The sequence below is a fragment of the Salvia hispanica genome, chromosome 2 (genome assembly GCF_029641045.1).
Source record: "Salvia hispanica isolate PSC_SH4W2 chromosome 2, Shi_PSC_v1, whole genome shotgun sequence".
Lineage (NCBI taxonomy): Eukaryota > Viridiplantae > Streptophyta > Magnoliopsida > Lamiales > Lamiaceae > Salvia > Salvia hispanica.
Window position 1 is genome coordinate 15,470,173 of NC_142693.1, and position 13,203 is coordinate 15,483,375.

General features: G+C 40.9%; 1 non-coding gene across 1 annotated transcript; it reads right to left on the reverse strand.

Moving 5' to 3' along the window:
- Nucleotides 1-2,213: 2,213 nt before the first annotated feature.
- On the reverse strand, nt 2,214-2,286 carry TRNAF-GAA (transfer RNA phenylalanine (anticodon GAA)). Its single transcript has one exon. It is a non-coding gene; the product is annotated as a tRNA-Phe (tRNA).
- Nucleotides 2,287-13,203: the final 10,917 nt, after the last annotated feature.

The following is a 13,203-nucleotide window of genomic DNA, read 5'->3' on the forward strand; positions in this document are numbered from 1 at the left end:
GAATGCTGTTCGGTTTGCAAGATTCTATCCGATATTCAAATTTGTAATGTGTTTGGTTCATGAGATCTAACCTCACAACTCAATCCTAGATGAATAATCATTGGATAATTAGTCATAGTTAACCTCATATAACTAAAATAATTTCACAATTTAATCCTAGATTATATCTTGGTATTATTTTATCTTAGAAATCGAACATCACTTTACTCTGTTAATCATATGTTAATCTTGTCTACACAGTAATTAATCAGTGGCGAATTCAGAATTTTATAGTGATTTGGATATTTAAAATTCAATTATTATTATTTTTTTTTCTATTATCTCAATTTTTTTTACAATGACTCCCTTCATTGTGTGCAAACAAGATTTTTTTTTTAGTGTTAACTACTTAAAAATATTTCGTAAGAACGGAGGTTCTTTGATGTTTATATAACAAGAATTTTATTTTAGTTTTAGGTTGGAAAAAGTTTAAATATTTAAATTAAAACAAAACACATCATATTCTATATAATTAGAAATCATATAAATGATATTCGTGATGAGAGAACAAATAATTTATACTTCTTCAAACATTGATTACAAACCATGAATAAAACTCCAATGTAGTGAATAGCCAAAAACTCCAATGTTTATTTGTTCAGTTGTCGTGATTATTTGTGATTAATTATAATTAATTTTACTTTTTATTCGATTGTATTCTTATCTATGTGACAATGTATTTTGACACACCCCATAATACCAAGATTAGATCATATCTTATAACTAACCGTAGAGAAATCATATTATGGTTTATCACATATCGTATCTTTATATTATTTTATATAACAAATTGAACATCATCTTAATAATTCTTATAGTTTAAATGTACCAATTGCATCAAACCGAACCATTCAATTGTATAATAAGAAGCAAGTTAATGAGTAGTAGTTAATACTTGAGGTCAAATGTCTCATGTTCGAGTCTATTATGACACAATATTTAAATTTCTTTTTATTTATCAATAAAAAAAAGAAGTAGGTCAATCGTGTGCGTATATAACCTAATTATAGAGTGATTAATGTCTGAAACCCAAAGTCTCGACTTTAAATTTTGTTAGTAGAATTAAAGCTTAAATTATTAACCTTTGGTCAAATAGTGTTATGCAGTCATTTAGTATGAAAGATTAAAAGGTAGTGTAGCTACTTCTCTTCGCGTGGAGTATCACGTGTCAAATGGTTGCACCGTTGTTGTGTCGTGGGTTTCAACGGGATTCGAATGTTGCATTGTTTGTTGTGTCGTGATTTTCTTGCAGAAATGGTTATGTCGTACAAAGTCGCCGACGTAGTAATATTTCATTTTTTTTGTTGTGTCACGCACTTTATAATCGTCTATGTAGAATGCATTTTGCCAAAAAAAATTTAAAATGGGTTGGGTTGGGATTTGGGAATGAAACACGCTGCTACGCCAAAGTTCGTGGTTTTCATACCACTTTTATAGTTTATGAGAAACGGTGTAGCATATTTTTGGCAAAATTAATGATAGTAGTAGAGACCAAAATCCCATAAATTAACCAGTTATATTAATTATCTCATATGGAGTAGTATATCATTTTGAAGGAGATTTAGGTCATCACAAGGATATATTAGCCATAATGATTTTTTATTAGTTAATTCAATTAAGAAAAAGAGAAAATTAAGGATTAAAATAAGAATTTGTTGATTATTTAAAAATAGTAATTTTAATTCTCGCTCAGTTCATAACGTGTGAGAGTGAGTTATTACAAATTTAAATTGGATCATTATGATTTAAGTAAGATCATTACAAAACAATTTTTGGTTCTCTCCTAGTTTCCAATTTCCCAATAACATATTTTACCCCTATTTCAAATACTATTAACTTACGAGAATTATTGTAGTGTAAACTTTGATTGTTATAAACTCTAATTGTTTTTGTTTCATAATCCTAATCGTTATTATAAATTCATCAATATACTATTATTTCTATCTTATTTCCTCAAGTGTGCATAACGCAATACACTGTCTAGAAATATATTAGAAAGTGTTATATTTCAAATTCACATTAATTAAACTATTCGATTAAAAAACAAGTTATATTCCTATTTAACAAACTTGGTGTAAATAAAAAATAGTTACTGTATATTAGCTGCGAAATAAAGTAAGAAAAAAGGGGGAAAGTATCAAAAATTGAACTGAAATAGTAAAAAAAAAAGTGAATGCGGTGAACGTGGATCGAACACGTGACCTTCAGATCTTCAGTCTGACGCTCTCCCAACTGAGCTATCCCCACAATTGGTTTCTATTAACTTCGTCTGCAATATATAATCTTGTCACAGAAAATGAACTAAGCCAAACATATCATTATTTTATAGGAGTACTGGTGAATCCCATTTCCCACTTTAGATTTCATGAAAACCAGCTCAGTGTTAATACTCCCTTCGTCCATCCGCCATTATGAAACTGATTTGAGTCAACATGGGTTTTAAAAAATACTAGTATGAAAGAAAGTGAGTGGAAAAAGAAGTGAAATGTGGGACCCGTTTGAGATACTCCATCTGTCCTTAAAAAGAATGAACATTTAGTTCAATACGGGTTTTATAATTTGTCTAGTAAGAGAGAGATAGAAAGAAAGGTAAATAAAGTATTGTTAGTGCAAAATGGGTCCCACCTCGATAAAGAGAAGGATTTCTAAAATTAGAAAGTTCAGACTTTTTAGAGACGGACTTCATACTTTTTTAGGGACGGAGGGAGTGAAGAGCTGTGAGTTTAATGGTCAGCGAAAGAGTGTTCAAAATTAAAATCCCTCGATCCAAAAAATCCTCTAGACGTTGGGTCTAGGAACTCAGAGAATCTTGAGCTACCTGTCGTTGGGCACACAATCACTATCTTAACCCCCCCCCCTTCAAAACCCTCAACCCGCTTTAGCTAAAAGATTAGTACAAGGAAGCAGGGATCGAATCCACAGAGATGGATGCGTAAGTAAACATGTTCAAAGACCTGGAAACTATTTTTGGCTGCTGCCACACAATTTTTGGGGTTGAGACTTACTTCCTAGACTTAGAAATTTAAAGAACTTATTCTAACAGCTAGATCTAGACGGGATCTTTAAAGCATGCATAAACCAGAAGAAAGCAAGACAATTATTGGACCGAGCGAACAACTTCCTAAACTAACCTAGACTTGGGAAGAATTAGACGTGGGGACCATTCCCCAAAATGACATAGTACGACTGAAAAGCTGCAAAATAACTAACCTAAGGACTAACTAACATCGACATCATCTTCTCCAACTTTTATCATGAAACAACCAGTGAAAAACAGAGCAAAACGAAGATCGAAACAAGGTGAACAAAATTAAACCGATAGAAACGAAGAACAGATAAAACTAATGCGGATCTACGACTACTAGACGAGGCAAACTAGAATGCAGAATTTAAACATCAAAATCAAGCGAAAATAAGTAGATCCATCCACGAGACGCTCAATCCACTCCGGATCCAAGCCATCCACAACAATCAAACATCATTTCCATCTCCGATCCTCACAAGTTTACGTAGATTCAACCAATCAACAACAAATTTCTCACAATCCAACTCCAAACTCAAATCAACCAACAATAATCAACAAATCAAACCAACAACACAACAATAAGGTAAACGAAAAAAAAGTAGCGACATCCATTGCAAAATACGAAGTATTCAAAGACAATAACGAAACAGAGCCGAGCCTCGAAAAGCGAGGACTCGGAAAGTACGAAAAGTAAACTGGAAAGCAAATGATAATTGTTTCTTCGCCTCCGTAGAGACGGTGTTGCTCCACAATCAAGCTAGAACGTGAACCCCCCGTGATAATTCCCCGTGAAAGTGTGTGTAGAGAAGTGGAAAACTAAGCTAAGAGCCGAAAAAGTGATGGAACGTGTTCTCTTCATGTTGAGCGCATGCTCTTATTTATAGTGGATAGAGCTTCTAGACTGTTCCTGTGATCCCTATTTTCCCCTCCAATTTGATGCTCCTTAGTCTAGTAGCTCTTCATTCTTCCGCTCATTTTGCCCGCTAGCTTCTTCTCCCAGGCAATCTTCGTCTTATTCTTGGGGCTAGCGATTTCTCTACACACCTGCCTTATAAAACTTTGTTAGACCCAGGAAATCACAGAATTTTACCACATAACCAATGCATGAAATTAGCCTTATCAAACTGCTCACACTTAAACCATACTTGTCCTCAAGTATAAAGACAAGAAAAAAAAGAGAAATTTGGCGAATTTCGCTGCATGGTTATTCCCTGACCAAAGAAAACTCCTAGACCTAGACACTAACATACGAAAGGAAAGGAAAAGAAAATAACACTTAAGAAAATAAAACACATAGGCATGAACTAGTTCAAATTTTAAGCAGTCGCCCCCACAAGCTTAAGGTCAATCAAATAGTCTACACACTCTAATTCCTCCCCTTCCCTTTATCTACCTAGTCGGTTTGTCAGCTTGTCCAGATGGCCTATAGCTTACTAATTGTTGGATTCGCTCGATTACTCATTCCTTACCAGGGATGTTAGGATCGATCGCTCTTAGTCAATTCCTGCCACTGATGCTCCGGATTATGAGAATTTCTCCTTCTATCCTCCTTTCCTAATTTTTCTCTCTTTTTCCCCTGGACTTCGTCCAGCTTATACCTCATCTTTCCCTGGACTTCGTCCAGTTTATACCTCCTTTTTTTCCCTGGACTTCGTCCAACTTATACCTCCAGATTTTTTTTTTCTCCTCTGGACTTTGTCCAGCTTATACCTTCAGGTTTGAAACCGTTTTTTTTTTTACTCCTTTCTAAATTCTTCTCCCTAAGCATCAGGTAGCAGCCCCTTTTATCATGTTAGCACTCAATGTTAAGGCTTTTAACTCACATCAGTAGTGGGGCTTCACAATTCGGTCAGCTAAGGCACCTTCTATCGTTCTTGCCTCCTCCAAACCGATTTCAGCTTTTAAAAGACAGAGGTCTCAAAGTTACATGCATCCTATTCTCAATTACTTTTACTAAGGGAATCTTGCCTTATTATTATCACTAGTTCATGCTAACACATAGATCCTAAAAAGAAAACTAATTCCTAGACTTAGAGACTCTAACACATGCTGAGCACACACTGCACTAACTCTCCCACCCCCTCCCACTTCACTCCATCTTGTTCCCAAGCTATCCTAGTGAAGGGGGGAAATAAGGGAGTTGGTGCACACAATTAAAATAAAAACACAATATAACTTCTCACACTTAGACCGAGCAACGGGCTAAGTGGGAGAAAACAAAGACATGAAACAGAAAATATCATACGAAATCTAAACAAAAACTTCTCACACTTAGACCAAGAATTGGGCTAAGTGGGAGATGACCACATTATCGCAGAGAAAACACATGCTGAAGAAACACATAAACTTCTCATACTTAGACCAAAGATTGGGCTAAGTGGGAGAACACACAAGAAAACAATTACACATGCTCAGCACAAGCAACATGGATATATATAAAATAAAATAAAATGAAATGACTGAAATATAAAATTTACTTGGTCAACTGGGGGAATTCAATTCTGGGTCTGGCTCCCTTGGGAGCCAGACTTGGGTGGTACGTTGGGGCGGTTCACTTTCACTTTCTTCTTCGCCGGCAACACCGACACTTCCTCTACAGACATTACAGGGGGTTTTGACAGGGGTTTTCTCACAGAGATAGACGCCAGGGCTGGAGACACAAGCGGGGCTACCGAGGGCTTGGAGGGGGGTGGAAGCTGCTGCTGGGAGGAACTTCCCGGACCGGGCTGCCGGACCATTTTGCTGGGTCCAGAGGACAACTTCTGTTGGTGCTGGGGAAGCACCTCTCCCAACCATTCTGTCATTCTCTTCATAAGCTTGACCGCATCGGTCATCCTCTCATTCTGGGCAGATGATCGCCCGACCAGGGTATCCAGACTCCCCTTAATCTCCTGTAGCGCCTTCTTGACTCCCCCAATTTCTTCTCTCACCTCACCCACTCCTTCCGTAGCTCTGCCACGTCCACAGTCACCACATCCTCCACCAGCTCCGGTTCACGCTTCACTGTGTCCACATTGGCCCCTATGTTGTAGAAGCACAACCTCCTGCCCTTCGATGTGTAAGAGCCCCTTGTTGAAAAAGTACTCCATGCTAAATAGCTCGGGGGGCTCGCACATTGTAACACTCGGCTCTGCCTTCCCAATCTTCATCACGAAGTTGCGCTCTATGTAGGCGCCTAGAAGGTGGCAGGTGTACATGTGGCTGGAAGGGTTGGCAGTCATCTGATGGCAGGCCTAGGCTAACCAATACCCAAGGTGGACTTTGATGCGTTTAGACATGCACCATGTAAAGTAGAGCTCTGTGGTGGTGATGTTGGAACTGGCCGTGCCCATCAGATTGTAACCAATGAATTCCTGGGCAAAACGGAGGAGATGGTCAGTGATGTGAATCCCTTTCGATACGCTGGTTTTGAAAGTCCCACTCCTAGCGTGTGTCAAATATTCCAAGGTAGTTTGTGATGAGAATCCAGGGGTGTCTCTTGGTGGGCCGTATACTCTATCAACCCAAATGCCCTCGTCATCCTCAGCATTTGTAAATAGCCTCATCCTAAGGGACCAGTCCCTTACACTCATTGTATGCTCGATGGTGAAAAGACGGAAGGAGATGGAATTCGCATCTGGATCGGTAGTTGTCTTGAATCGGAAAGTGGAAAAAAATTCCTGGGCCGCTTCCACTGGCACCTCCTGTTCGCTATGGTTCAGGAGCCACTCGAAGCTTATTCCCTTGATGTGGCCAAGGAATTCTTCCTCAGATTCTATCTGCCTCAGAGAGTCCCTGTCATATCTCTTCCCCGATTTGGCCAGTTTCCCTATTGTACTTCGATCCTTATGCGTTTGTGTCCTCCTTGGGTCGTTGAACTTAGCCATAGCTCCCAAGAGCTTCTTTGTGATCCAGATCTCCTCTCGCTCATAGTTAGAGACCTCCTCTTCTTCTTCAGACTCTTCCTTTGTCTCACTGTCGGCTTTACCAGGTCCAGGAGCTTTGGGCAACGCACGAGGAGATTCCCTGACTGAGAGGAGCCTCTGTGACTTCCTAGGCCGATGAGTAATGGTTGTCTTTCCTTTCCTCTTGCGCTCCTTGGCCATTCGACGCTCTTCTGCAGCGTCCACTTCCTCCTCAGACTCAGGAGTTTCTCCCTCCTGCACACTGGTTTCTCCTGGGGCCAGGAACCCTGATCCCCTCGACTGGTTGCCTTCATCGATTTCATCTAGCACGCTTCTCCGTGCTATTCTCCTTGACTGCCGCAGATCAACCGGCGAGTCCTTTGGCACCTACTCCAGATCTACTACTTCCAACGGCCCGTCCTCCCTGGGCCTCTGTCCTACAACAACAATGGGGACCTCGTCCCCTCCAGAATTCCTAGGGATTTCTCCCTCAGCACACATAGTTGGGGTTTCCCCCGTAGATTTATTCGGAGTCTCCTCCTCAGGTTTGTTAGGGATTTCTCCCTCAGACACAATTGGGTTTTCCCCCTCGACGAGCAAAGTCGAGGTAGCCCCCTCAAAATTAAACGGGGTTCCCCCCTCCACATACAAACTCGGGGTTTCCCCCTCCACATTCTTGGAAACAGGGGTTTCCCCCTCCACAAATTTAACCACAGGGTTTCCCCTCCACCGACTGTAGAGCAGTTGCGTTACCTTCCCTTGCGACTCCATCCAAAGAGTAATCCATTGCCATCCTATCAATTTTGTCCGCAAATCCGCTGACGCTTTCCTCCTCAGTTCCGCTGCCACCCTTTCCCTGTTCTAAAATGTCTGGGCTCGGCCCAACATCTGCATGTGTCGGATCTAGGGTTTTGGAATCCTCTATGTTTGAACTCGGTGGTTGCGCCGCTAATTCTTCAGGAATTGCCTGCGGTTGCTGGCGGAACATCGAAAATCGGGAGAAAAGTCTCTCGGCCTCCTCTTTACTTCCGAACTTCTCCTCCAACTCTTTCAAGAATGCTTCCTCCTCGGGATTTTTGACGGTAGAGGAGTCTGGAGCAGAAGTCGGGTTCCATTCTGAGCGTATATCGAGCGCAGAGAAAATCGACTGAGCCGGCGGTTGTCTGGACGACTCGTCGGACGGTAGTTTGGCGGCGGGGTCTCCCTTCTTCACGGTGGTATCCTGTGCTTTCTTCATGTTTACCTGCAAAACTCACAATTTCTGGGATAGATTTGGTTAGGGTTTGAAACAATTTTGGGGAGAAATTATTGAGAGAGAGAATTGTGAGAGTAGAGAGAGAAGTGATTGGTTGATTTCTGATTTGAAAAATATCTTTGGGCCTTTCAGAGTGACAGGCGAACGGTTGTGATATGATGTAAGCAACCGTACGTTCCTCGAAAAGCGAAATTCGAAATTCCAAAAGCAACCGTCTTCCCTCCAATTTGCAAGACTCTTCCTCCCCCTAGCAACTCATAAAACAAAAGAAATGAAACACCAAATTCTCGAGTCGGAGATCATGAGTGACAAAACAATTTCCCCAGGGAGTTTGGTGCTTCGAAAAATATTTTTGGAAGATATTTTTTTTTTTAAAATTTGTTTGGATTTTCTTGTGTTAAAAAGCAACTGAACTATTTACATAGCAAATGAGTATCCTCAAGATTTCCTAGGTCAGTATACAACTAAACTTTCGTTCCCCATTTTACCTGACCTAGGAATTCATTGAGGATATCCACTTGCCTGACCACTTTAAGAAATAATAGGAGATGCATGTAGTGGCGTCTCTTCCACCACATGCAGATCTGCATTATCTCTGTATACTTTCACTCTGTGCCCATTGACTAGGAAAGGAACTGAGTTTGGGGCGCTTCCTTGAATCTCTACTGCTCCATTTGCTCGGAGACCAATGATCGTGTATGGCCCTATCCACTTGGATTTCAACTTACCAGGCATTAGCTTCAGCCGAGATTGAAAAAGAAGTACTTTCTGCCCTACTCGAAGTTCCTTGACCCGGAGGTTCTTATCATGCCAGAGTTTGGTTCTTTCTTTATACCACATGGCCGAGTCGAATGCCTCCAGTCTTAGCTCCTCCAATTCTTGTAGCTGCAGCTTCCGTTCTTCTTCACAGGCCGGCGCCTTCATATTTATCTCTTTAATGGCCCAGTGAGATTTATGTTCCACCTCCACGAGTAAATGGCACATTTTCCCGAACACCAATCTATAAGGTGACATCTCGATCGGTGTTTTGTAAGCAGTCCTGTATGCCGAGAGAGCATCGTCGAGGCGCTTACTTCAATCTTTCCTTGTGGTGTTCACCGTCTTTTCCAAGATGCTTTTGATTTCCCTGTTCGAGACTTCAGCTTGACCATTCGACTGGGGGTGATATGGTGTAGACAACCGATGATGTACACCATATTTTCTCATCAAAGCCTCTATTGTGCAGTTACAGAAATGTGTTCCCTGGTCTGAGATGATGGCTCTGGGTACCCCATACCTGTTGAAAATATTGGTCTTCAGACATTTAGCTACCTCCTTTGACTCACAGGTGGGTGTAGCCTTTCCTTCTATCCATTTGGATACATAATCCACTGCAACCAAGATGTACGTGTTCCCATAAGAAGATGGGAAGGGGCCCATAAAGTCCATGCCCAAACATCGAAAATCTCACAAACTATTATCGGGTTCTGCGGCATCTCATCTCTTCTAGAAATTCCCCCGGTCAGTTGGCATCTTTCACAGACTTGACAAAATTCAAAAGAATCCTTGTTCAGAGTCGGCCAATAAAATCCACTATCCAAAACTAGACCTGCCCACGGTTCATGAACCGGCGGTTTCGGTTCGGAACCGCCGATTCCGATTTTGGGAAATATGGAACCGGAACCGAACCGTGAGGCTGTTTCACGGTTTCGGTTTCGGTTCGAAAACCGGCGGTTTCGGTTTCGGTTCAGAACCGCCGGTTTTTGGACGGTTCGTAGCGGTTTAGGTTCGGTTTCGCGGTTTCACGGTTTTTTCCGTTAATTTTTTTTTGCCATATAGTTTGAAATTATAAAATAAATTGGAACAAGGAAATGGATAGTTTAAATTGAGTTGTTAACACTAAAATGAGGTGAGTGTAAGTAAGGATAGAGAGGAGTATTTAATATAGATAAAAATAGAGAGAAATGAGATCCAATTTGAATTTAAAATCAACATTTAAGAATAAATAAATAAAAATAAAAGAAATGGTGTTTTATGCAATCAATTTTGAATAGTGCAGCCATCGCCCACCGTCAACCAACCAATTTTGAAGACTCAACTAATCAATTTTGAAGACTACAACATTAACCAATGTTAATTTATTATACTTTATTTAAAGTAATCAATTCTTCTAAGTTTACTTTAAAATGTTGGATAAATATTTATTAATAATTATCCATACTCCATAGATTCCATACGTAAAAAAATGTGTTAATTAATAAAATCGGAAATAGTATTATAAAGTTATTACCATAAACCATACAACATAGACTCCATCTTGTAATTTAGTTATTTTTATTTTATTATCTTTTATCTTATGTTTTTACCATCCAATTTTACCAAATAGTATTATAAAGTTATTTTTGCTACAAAATTTTGTCCCACATTATTGTTTCTACGGATATTACCAAATCTAAAAATGAAAGTTATTTATATAAGAGTATAAAACTCATAAACCGAATCATTCAGCAATGTTTTATTTAATGGAGTATAGTTTTAATATAAGGCTTAACTATGTTTAAATTTATCATTGCGTTGGCGGTTCAGAACCGCGAAACCGCCGGTTCGGAACCGTCCGGAACCGGCGGTTTGGTCGCGGTTTCGGTTCGAAAAATTTGGAACATGAACCAAACCACGGTTCTAAAATTCACGGTTTCGGTTTGGCATATTTTTCGCGGTTTCGGTTCGGAACCGTAACCGCCGGTTACGATTTCGGTTTTAACCGCCGGTTCGGTAAACCTTGGGCAGCTCTATCCAAAACCTTCCTCGCAGTTTTCCTAGGTCCAAAATGACCTCCACAGGCTAAGGCATGGCAGTGGTTTAGGATATCTTTCTGTTCCCATTCTGGAATGCATCGTCGGATTACCTGGTCTGAGCACATCTTCCAGAGGTAGGGATCATCCCAGAAGTAGTATTTGGCTTCACTCTTCAGCTTCATTCTCTGGGCCCGGGAAATTTCTTGGGAACCTGTCATTTCTCTTGTGACTAAGTAATTAGCCAGGTCAGCGAACCATGGCTCTGCATTTATCGGATGCTTCCCTTTGTCTGATGATCCTGGACCTGTTACTGTCAACATTGTTTCCCAGTTAATAGGTCTAGCAGACTTCCATATATAATAAAGATGTTCTTCGGGGAAGGCATCATGTATAGCTTCATCCGTATCCCCTTGGAATATTCGGCTTAAATGATATGCAACTTTGTTCTCCTTCCCTTTCTTATCTTTTACCTCCTAATCGAATTCTTGCAGCAACAACACCCATCTAATCAACCTTGGCTTAGACTCCCTCTTGGCCATGAGATACTTAATCGTCGCGTGATCAGTGTAGACTATTACTTTCGACCCTAATAGATACGGTCGAAATTTTTCGAATGAGTATACCCCTGCTAACATCTCTTTTTCTGTGGTATCATAGTTCTTCTGAGCCTGGTTGAGGGTCTTCGAGGCATAAAAGATGACATAGCTTTTCTCGTCAATCCTCTGACCTAGGACCGCTCCCACTGCAAAATCACTCGCATCGCACATTACTTCAAAGGGGTAATTCCAGTCTGGCGCGCGGATTATTGGGGCGGAGACAAGTCTATCCTTCAGCATTTGGAACGCCTTCTTGCACCCTTCATCAAAATCAAACTCCACATCATTGTGCAAGAGATGCATAAGCGGTTGGGCAATTTTTGCAAAATCCTTGATTAACCTCCTATAAAAGCATGCATGACCCAGGAACCCTCTAACCTCCTTCTGATTCGTGGGGTAGGGCAGCTTCGAGATTACATCCACCTTGGCTTTATCCACTTGAATCCCTCTCTCAGAGACTACATGACCGAGGACTATTCCCTCGGGCACCATGAAATGACATTTCTCAAAATTTAGCACAAGGTTCTTCTCCTGACATCTTTTTAGTACCAGATCTAGATTGGCCAAGCACGAATCAAAAGAATTTCCATACACCGTGAAATCATCCATAAAAATTTCAATACATACTTCCAACAGGTCCGAGAAGATGCTCATCGTGCAATGCTGGAAAGTGCCTGGTGCATTGCACAGTCCAAGCGGCATTCTACGATATGCATACGTGCCAAATGGGCAAGTAAAAGTTGTCTTCTCCTGATCGTCGGGATTCACGTATATCTGGAAGTATCCACTGTATCTGCCTAGGAAGCAAAAGTATTGCTTCCCCGCCAATCTTTCCAACATCTGGTCAATGAAAGGTAAAGGAAAATGGTCCTTCCTGGTGGCTTCATTAAACTTTCGGTAATCAATGCACATCCTCCATCCAGTCACCAATCGAGTAAGTACCAGCTCATTCTTCTCGTTTTCTACCACTTGTATCCCTGACTTCTTTGGCACCATGTGAACTGGGCTGACCCATTCACTGTCTGGAATGGAGTAAATGATACCCATAGATAACAACTTCAAGACTTCCTTTAGAACTTCCCCCCTCATATTCGGATTCAACTTACGCTGTGGGTCCCTGTGAGCCTTTTCCCCTTCTTCGAGTCTAATGTGGTGCATGCAAAGGTCATGACTGATTCCCACCAGGTCCGAGAGAGTCCATCCGATGACTTTTTTGTTTTTCTGGATCACTTCCAGTAGTTCATTCTCTTGTTCAGCCGTCAATCGGCTATTGATTATCACTGTGAATGTTTCATCTTCCCCAAGGTAGGCATACTTTAGGGTCTCGGGTAGTTTCTTCAACTCCTTCTTTGGTGTAATGGCTTCCTGGGGCAGGGGGTTTTTCTCCAGATCTCCTGCTGCCATTTTACCCAAGTCAGTTCTTTCGTCTGGGCTCCTTTCTTGAACAGACCCCGTAGACTCAAATGACAGTGGTTGGTGGCAAAATGCCATGATCGCTTCATTGATCTGTTCATCTATCGGGTCCCGAGCCAATAGGGTTTCACACCATCCTGCTACCTCCTTTTCAACCGACTGACTCAACTCCGAATTGTTGAACTGTTCCTGCATTAATTCAGTCTCAAGATATTCC